Source organism: Pinus tabuliformis, chromosome 4_2 (assembly GCF_031772625.1).
Source record: "Pinus tabuliformis cultivar Carrire ecotype Pingquan chromosome 4_2, CPIR1, whole genome shotgun sequence".
NCBI classification, from domain to species: domain Eukaryota; kingdom Viridiplantae; phylum Streptophyta; class Pinopsida; order Pinales; family Pinaceae; genus Pinus; species Pinus tabuliformis.
In genome coordinates this window covers 542,276,534-542,286,302 of record NC_142304.1, presented here as the reverse complement: position 1 = coordinate 542,286,302, position 9,769 = coordinate 542,276,534, and positions in this window count along the sequence as shown.

The window sequence follows — 9,769 nt, the reverse complement described above, 5'->3', positions numbered from 1 at the left end:
GAGAAATAGTAGAGATGAAAAAATATACTCTAAAAATATAAATTTCATGATCTTCATTACCCTATCCCAATTTGAAACATTGTGTGGTCACTGATTATATGTTTGTGTTTAACAAAGTAAAGGAATGAAGGGGACTATGTGTTATAGACATATTTGGGCACTGCAACCCCAATCACATATGTCCATAAACCAAGGGCTCTCAAACCCCTAAAAGTTTTGTTTCATACCCTAAAGGATCAAGGTCAACCGATTACATCATTTCCCAGAAGTTCTCCCTGAAAAACTGCTCAGAACTGGTCAAAACTGTACCATACAGACTACTCCATGCTAAGGGTGCGATGCATCTCACCTGCTACACACAAAGGATGCGATGCATATTGAAAATCCCTTTTGTAGGGTGCGATGAGCAAGAACAGACAAATGGCAGAAGCTGTTTGCTAGGTGGAAACTCAAAGAATCTTCTAGAAACTGCTCATATGACACTTGCCTCTCTGAATTCGCTCAGGGATGAGTAAACGATCATGAAATCTCCAAGTGGAACCAAGAACTATCAGTGAAATGACACTAATCAAAACCCCAGAAGTTGACTCACTCTCCTGCAAACATCTATATATGGATCCCTCATCCTAGAGATCCAGAGGTTGGAATTTTGCAATTTGTAAGGAAGTGTTGTTGGTTTCTATTTAAAGACATTGTATTGTTGGGTGATTTTGCTTTGTATGATGTGAGGAGGGCTTTCATGATGGGAGGATGATGTTGGATTAGGCAACTTGGTTGTAATCCTCTCTTCTACTACTTCTATCAATAAATCTATTTGAGTTCTCCTCCATATATTTGTATATCTCTGAATCTTGTATTTGTATATTAATTTTTATGGTTAATATACATCTGATCCTATATTTTTTATGGTTATAGATCTCTATGATTTGATGGTATTTTGCTGCCTTGACTCTACAGGTGTTCTTTGAAGCGGGACAAGTGAGAAAGGAGTGGGGAAAGATCTATCAAGCGAGAGAGGAAACAAGCAATGAGACTAGTGAAAGACTGAGGTTGGTACTCTCTGCTTCTCTCTCATCTATCTCTCATAAAGGAAAACACAAGTAACTTTAGTTTTTTTGTTTCTAAGATAGCTACCCATCTTAGTGGGACTAGTAGCTCTGAATAAACTCTAGTTTTCCTGATAACAAAATGGCGACTCCGTTGGGGAACGAATAGTTTGTTTTTTTTGTTACTGTTGTTTTCTTTATAAACTAAAGACGGAGCCTGAAGTTAAGCCAGCTAGCCTTCAAACTACGTTTTCTATGTAACTACAAAGTAGATCAATGCTGCTTCAGTCAATCTCTGGGTTGGTTTATGAACTGAACATCTGACTTGCAAACATCCTAAGTGCCCTGGTGGTAGCTCAAATAACCTCATTAGATTGGCCCCTATACTTTGTGTTTACTGTCTATCATTAGCTCAGCCTAAATCCCTGAACTTAGCTACAAACTGTGAGTGAAAACCAAGCTCAGTCTTGCCCTTTGATCATCGCACTGTCTCTCATTGGAAACTTGGATGCATCGCACCTCCCATGTGTTGCAGGTGAGATGCATCCCTGTTTCCCTGTGTTATAGGTGCTATGATTGAGTAAGACTGTTTTTGCCTCTAGATTTTGGTTTTTTCTTCATTGTCTTCAGTTTTGTTCAGTAGTTTTGTTGTCTATGATCAGTATATCACTGTTGAAACCTTCTTCCTTTACATTTTTCATCCACCATTGATAAAGAATTGTGAATGTTTTTTTATATATTTTTCATCATTTACAGTTCTCCTTTGAAAATAGTAGCTTAATCGAACTTTCGTCTTTTGATTCGAAAGTGTCGCAACTGTCGTTTTCAGTCAAATAAAAGAGTGTCGTAAAGTCTTCCTCTTTTAGATAGTCAATTACACTTTTTCTATTGTACTTGATTTTGAAATTATTAGTATTTCAAGTGTCAAAAGCAGTTTTAAATTCAAAATCGCAAAGTGTTGTCTCAGTCTTCCTTTCATATTTTTAAGAGAAAATTGTTAGTACTGTCGCTTTGAAAGAAGATAGTTCAAATCTGTACTTAGTTTTCTTTTTTGTCATTCTCACATTAAGGAAACTGAAAAACAAATACATGCATGTGCATTTGCATTTAGATTGCATGCAGAAATTGATTTTGGAAAAGTGCATCTAGTGTGTGCTCTCTGGTTTATGTTGAAAGAATTTCATTTCTCTTTCCTTAGTAGCTAGGATTTTCATTGCCGAAAGAAAGTAAACGATTTTTTATCATCTTAGATTGCACATTTAGGAATTGTATATCTACATCATGCAGTGAACCTTAAAGGAAAACTTCTTAAGAAAGATCAACTATAAAATAAACCTCAATGACATAAAAAAACTTTGGAACCTAACGCACAACATCTAGAAGTCTAGGCTAGAGATGTATTCTAGCATCGTAAAGCTTGGTAACTATCATTTTCATCGTAGGTTGGGTGATTCCTCTTCTTTGATATGACAAGTGCTAGTACGGACTTGTGCTCCCACGTACCATCGAGTATATATTGGGAGACCACAATAGGCTATATCCTTTCTCCTTAGAAAGCCGTGTCTGCCGCCCTATCGATCGCAATGCACTGAACACAACATTCGGGAAGATTGACTACCGTACCGTAAAAATTATTTTGTAGTTTTGCGATTGGTTTGGTAATCCCTCTTTCTAGATTTCCAGAGAACTAACTTTCATTCCTTTTTAGACTCCTTAAAAGAAAAGGTCCATCTGAGCACTTGTCACTTCAGGCTCATTAAAAATCGAAGGCAACTAGATTCATCTTTAGCCTTTTCTCGACTCTTAAAAATTGAAAAATCAAGTTGTGTCAAAGCATCATAAAATTTATTTTAATCGGAATAACATCATTGTTCCCTCACTGGTCTTAGGTTGAGAAAATGGAGTCTACCAATCAAGGATTTCCCCTTGGAGGAGATCCTAGTCCTTTCTCCTCTTGGGGAGATGTTGGTGCTCCACACATGGCTACGTTGTCCCTTCCAGGACTCACAATTGGCCTGCCAGTATGGCTTTTCTCGACCTCTATCATTCAAAACACCATAAATTCTTAGCAATCAAATCAACAACCAGATGATACTGAAGTTTCTCCCCCACCTTCTACTTCATTTGTTTCTCCCTCTCCTTCTTCCTCTTTGCTTAGTGAAACTAGTAACACTAAAAACCAAGTAACTAAGAAGAAAAAGAAAGAGAAGGAGAAGAAGAAGAAGAAGCCGAAGGCGAAAGGGGGCAACCATACATTGTTTGGTGAAAATCCACACACTACACCTTCCAAACCTAAATCTCCATGTGTCATTTGCAAGGGAGACCACTATCATCGAGATTGTCCCTTCATCCCACGAATCTTGAGGGACTGGTATGCCCGCTTGCACAATCCGGTGTCTTCAACCTCTGACAATCATGTTGAAAGCACACCATTAACTAGTGAAAATGAAGTCAATGGATAGAAAGGAAGATCTAGATTTCCTTGTAGGTTGTGTGAAGGAAATCATGCCCTCCACCATTGTCCCTTCTTGGACGAGGCTAAAAGAGTCTTGGATAACCATCCTGCTTCATCACAACGACTTCCTCCTAGATACAAGAAACTCTTGCCGAGTCCATCGCTAGTTGAAAATCCAACTGACACACCTTTGTTGTCAGTCGAAGCACCTATCATTGAAGATAAACCCTCTGAGTCCACACCGAACCAAAGTCAACAGGTCGAGACGGCAGTCGACCCAATCTTGTCTTCAGAAGGTCCACCTTCAGATGATATAGTCACCAAAGAGAATGAGAATGACACCATTCAAATTCTTTTCGTTAACACAGAATCTGATGAACATGGGGGCAATCTACCCATTCCTTTACCGCAAGAAGGAAGTTTGTCAGAGATTCATCTAGCTGTTTATTCGGTCCCTCCTCCAAGCAATCTAGTCATTTCCTTTGATTGGAATCTACTAGGGAGACCCTGCCTACCATCTAATGTACCATTCTGAATCATAGTACAAGCTTACAAAATGATCATGGTTGGTACTATCATAGATGAAGGGGCTTCTGTGAGTATCCTTTCCTCAACTACTTGGAAAGCACTTGGTTCGCCATCGCTTCTACCTGAGATTCAAAATCTGTTAGGCTTCAACAAAGGAACCAGTCGACCGTTAGGGATCCTTCCAAATTTTCCTATAACTTTGAGAAGGAAAACTGTTCATCTAAACGTGATGGTAGTCCAAGGGCCTCTAGATTACAATCTACTCCTTGGGCGTGACTACATTTATAGCATGGGAGCTATTGTTTCCTCACTCTTTCGAGTGATGTGTTTTTCGCATGAAGGCAGAGTGGTCCACCTAGTTTACTAGCTTTCATTCCCTGGTTCAAACACAGCTACTAGTCAAATGCCATTCCTAACTGGTCTTTTTACACAAGGAATGTCTCATCAATCTCCAGTCCGTCCACCTGATGAGCGCAAGTGATTTGGTCATTATGACTAAACCCAGGGGGCATGCGCCCTAGCCTGCTTCAACAAGAAAACCCCAGGTATAAGATGTGTTTCCTCGTAGGATATATGACCAATCTGACCCCCTGTCTGTTTAGGAAAATGGGATCAGTCTAGAAATATCATTTCCTTGTCAAAGGTTATGTGATTGGAACTGACGCCATTCACCTTTCTCCATTTCGATGGACAAAGCCAAGGAAGTGTTTTGTTTGCTATGCAGATGGAACAATCTTTCTAATGTAAGAAATTCCGTATGGTAAAAGCCACCTTTTATTTTCTTAGTTTGTGAGCTCTCAACCCTTTAACCTCATAGGTTGGTCATTTCTAGCTTTCATACAAAAGGCTCCAAGGCAAAGTTGCGCATGGGGCAATCTCCCTAAAAAATGAACCTACTAATGAGAGACATCCTTGTTATACCACTGGCACGAGCTGGTTTACCCGAAGTTCAAGCTTGTTAAAAAATAAACCTAGCAATGAGCATATGTTTCCCCAGAGTTCGAGCTCATTAAAAATGAACCCACCTTCGGTAAATAGTCTTTTCAACTGCCTAGCTATTAGCTTTTAAACCTTGGTCATGTTCTTACCATCACCTCCACTCTCTTTTAGCCGATCATATGCCTCCATTTGATTGTTTACCCTTTTTAGGAACAACTGCGACGAGTGATTATATTAGCCACCTTCTTTACATTGCCGTGATTGAAAAAGTTCCAAACCTTACCTGGAACCAGTTGCTATCCAAAAACATCACTCGTTCTTCAAAAATGAGTCTCCTTTAAGCTCTTTTCATCTGACTCGTAAAATATGAAAAGATTGTCGAGCAATTGGCCTCTCTAGCTCGTTAAAGTCATTGGAAGTGCCATCCCTCTGCTATATTTTAATCTTTTTAGACCTGAGGGATCATTACACAAAACAATCGAGCGTTTGTCTTGTTCGGCTCGTTAAAACTATCGAAAAGTCATCCCTTTTGTATTATTTTATACTTTCTCAGACTTAAGGGATTAGATTATGAAAAAGGACTACTTGAGTTTCCTTTCTATCTCTTTTTAGTCTCTCTAAAATTGAAAAGTATTGAGTTATCTTTGTCGTTAAACTCATTAAAACAATAGCGACAAACTTGTCCATGCAGACAAGAATGAGTTTCACTGTTCCTAGGCTCGTTAAAAGATAGTGACAGGTTTGCCGGAAGGGAAAATTATAGAACAAGCATATGTTATCCTCCTCAAGCTTGACAAAAATAAAGAGGTATTGGTCAGCAATGACTGGGGAAAAAGCGAAGAAAACTTGAATAACTTCACTGGTAGCAGGTCGCTCTTGAACATGACACTTTCACTCCATCACCATGATTAAGTCGGGTTGGGTTATTCCATTCACCGGTCATATCACCATTAGTCCTCCGTACCATCCATTTTTGGGGTTAACGCTACCAATCCATTTCAGTGTCACTGATATGTTCAAGAGAATTTGCTCAGAGAATTCACCAACCCAGCTAAGGCCTCATCTGCTGCAATACCTTCACTCTCCATTTTTCATGACCACCACCTTGAACCATGTATCATCAGATCGTTTTCACCTCCACAAAATCATTTTCTCTATTCCATGTCGTAGATGTGGGATTCATTAAGGCCTTCCTACAACGGGTCACTTCTTGTCGACATCATCTCATTATCCAAGAAGTTAACTTAGGAACAACCCTTTCAGTACTTTGAAGCTTGCATGCCTTAATGGCAAGTTTCTCACTTCCGGCTATAGGTTTACATCAATGGCCTTCGATCGAAAGATTTTGCGTGGTGTTCGACATCTACTCATGTATTCACACCACGTGAATTGTTCTGCAGTACCTTAAGGGTCATTATCATTATCGGTGATTCCTCTCGCACCTGTTAACAACTTACATCATTGGCTGGTAATCAGGCGATGTCTTTCCATGTTTGACATCAGAACATGTTTTCACATGGATTGACTTGTACTTCGGGTGAAGATTGAACGAGTTTGAAGACCCCAGATCTAGTTTCATCCATCTGGGCTGCGATATATTAAGGAAAATAAAGACATCAAATGTACATCATTGTTGCATAGATAATCATCCAAACTAAGGGATGATGGCTCTACCAGAATCATCAGTCTGCCACATAGACAATTGTTTGTCTTATGTACATGAAAATGAATTTATAAAGCTGAGCATGGGAATGTCCACCTCAGCTATATCATGAAAATATTATGAAGATAATGTATTTTATTGTATCTTATTGCAGGTCACCTTCCAGTTCGAAAAACCTTGGATCCTCATGATAAAGCATTTCAACCGACATCAGAAGATTTACGACCTCATGCTTTAGGGGGCAGCTGTTATAGACATATTTGGCCACTGCAACCCCAATCACATATGTCCATAAACCAAGGGCTCTCAAACCCCTAAAAGTGTTGTTTCATACCCTAAACGATCAAGGTCAACTGATTACATCATTTCCCAGAAGTTCTCCCTGAAAAACTGCTCAGAACTAGTCAAAACTGGACCATACGGACTGCTCCATGCTGAGGGTGCGATGCATCTCACTTGCTACACACAAAGGGTGCGATGCATACTGAAAAGCCCTTCTGTAGGGTGTGATGAATGAGAACAGACAAATGGCAGAAGTAGTTTGCTAGGTGGAAACTCAAAGAATATTCTAGAAACTGCTCATATGACACTTGCCTCTCTGAATTCACCCAGGGATGAGTAAGAGATCACGAAATCTCTAAGTAGAACCAAGAAATATCAGTGAAATGACACTAATCAAAATCCCAAAAGCTGACTCACTCTCCTGCAAACATCTATATATGGATCCCTCATCCTAGAGATCTAGAGGCTGGAATTTTGCAATTTGTAAGGAAGTGCTCTTGGTTTTTCTTTAAAGACATTGTATTGTTGGGTGATCTTGCTTTGTATGAGGTGAAGAGGGCTTTCATGCCGGGAGGATGATGTTGGATCAGACCGATTGGTTGTAATCCTCTCTTCTACTACGTCTATCAATAAAGCTATTTGATTTTTCCTCCATATATTTTTATATCTCTTAATCTTGTATTTGTATATGCATTTGTATAGTTAATATACATCTGATCCTGTATTTTTTATGGTTATAAATCTCTATGCTTTGATGGTATTTTGCTGCCTTAACTCTATAGGTGTTCTTTGAAGTGGGATAAGTGAGAAAGGAGTGGTGAAAGCTCTATCAAGGGAGAGAGGAAACAAGCAAGGAGACTAGTGAAAGACTAAGGTTGGTATTCTCTGCTTCTCTCTCATCTATCTCTCATAAAGGAAAACACAAGTAACTTTAGCTTGTTTGTTTCTAAGATAGCTACCCGTCTTAGTGGGACTAGCAGCTCTGAATAGACACTAGTTTTCCCAATAACACTATGTTTATGCATGGGGTAGGTGGGGAAGCCATGGTAATCTCAAAGATGAATCAATACTTCCTAAAGAACTAGACCCTACATGAAATAATTGACCAGGGAAAAGAAGCTTCAGTTCTACTAGTGTGTTGCCAAGTGTTGTTGCTGCGACAAACACCTTCCAAAATTTTTCCTACACTCAAATTTTGGAGCCCACTATGGATCTTGCAATCAATCATTTTGTAGTCACTTCTTGGTCAGATGATTCTTTTGAGATCCCTTATTGAATTTGAAGTGTCGAAGTCACTTACTCACACATTCTTAATCTGAAATAGGTCCATGAGAGAATTCTTATATGCAAGTTGGAATAAACACAACACGGTCCATCAAGATTCTTCCTATGTGATGTCCAATCCATGTCGATAGGTAGTGTGAACTGACATTGTCGGTCCCTTACTTTGTTTGCGACCATACTTCTATTTTGGTGAGTTCTCCAAATGTCGCTTTTGAGTACCTTCACCATCACGAGGGTTGTTTTCATGTTTATGAATTGTCACTTTCGCTTGATTTCCATTTAATTATTGTTTATTTCATGTTATCTTCAACCTGATATGTGTTTCTTTCACCGTTGTTCGCATATTGCAAGTGTCATTCACACTTTTATTTTCATATAGCAAGCGTCATATTTTGGCATGTGAATTACTGCTTATCATGTAAAGTGGAGTTTTGGTTTGTTTCAAGGGGAATACTTTGTGATAATGAGTTGTTCTTATCATGTAGGCATGTTTCACACTCATTTACAAATTTTCATGCATTGTCGCACTAGTGTCGTCACAGTCATTGTAAAGTGTATCTTCGGTGTCACACTTGTCATAAGATGTCACAAATTTGTCGCACTAAGGGAAGTATGTTTCTCATTTTTTCTAGGTGATCTATGTTTCGTCGTCAATTTTTCTAAGTGTGTCATCACAATAAAGTCTTGTCACTGTTCACATCGATTTCTCAGATTCCACACTTAGTCAAATTTGGAAAAATTTCCAACTGGAAAACCTAGCTTTAACCAACCCTCCTAAACTGCGCATTGCATAGTATTAGCCCTAAAGAAACAAAATTTTCTCTCAACACTGTGCAATGCGCAATCTCTTACTCCAAAGAATGCACATTTTTCAACCTTAGTGCGTAAGCCCAGCCCCTGAGTCCCAAAAATGAGCAATCTTTCTCTCCAACAAAGAGAACACTACACATTGCACAGTCTCAGTCCTTAAGCCTCAGTCTTGAGATATTTAATTGTGCAACTACACAATATAATAACCTCTTTTCCTTCTAGTACTATTCATTTCGCAATTTTAGTGCTTAAATCTATGCCCCCGCCTCTAATACTGCGCAATCATGCCCTACAACCAGGCCTGAACTATGCATTGTGTAGTCTCAAGGATGAAGCCTTAGCCCTAAGCTCTTGAACAATGTAATTTCACAATCACCTCACCTCCTATATCCTCCAGAACTCCATAATAAGCTAATCCAGTGCCTATCCCCTCATCCTGTCATACTGAGCTCACAAATTACTTTGTTTTCTTCCTTAGTCTAGCCTGAAATGTGCATTGCTAGCATCAAAGCTCAAGGTTCACCCCTGACTTCCTGAGTTGCACAATTGCATAGTTATTGAACCTGTTTCCCAGCATGTCACCCGGTTTCGACTCAGTTAATGGATCAATATGGACCATCTTAGACTAGGGGTTTATCAGACTGATGTCATTTTGTCATGAGAGAATTGCAGATGTAGGTACTCTATAATGATATGGAAATATGATGAAGGAGGAGATGGATAAGGAGGACATGCTAGAAGACACATATGGAGCTAAAGAGA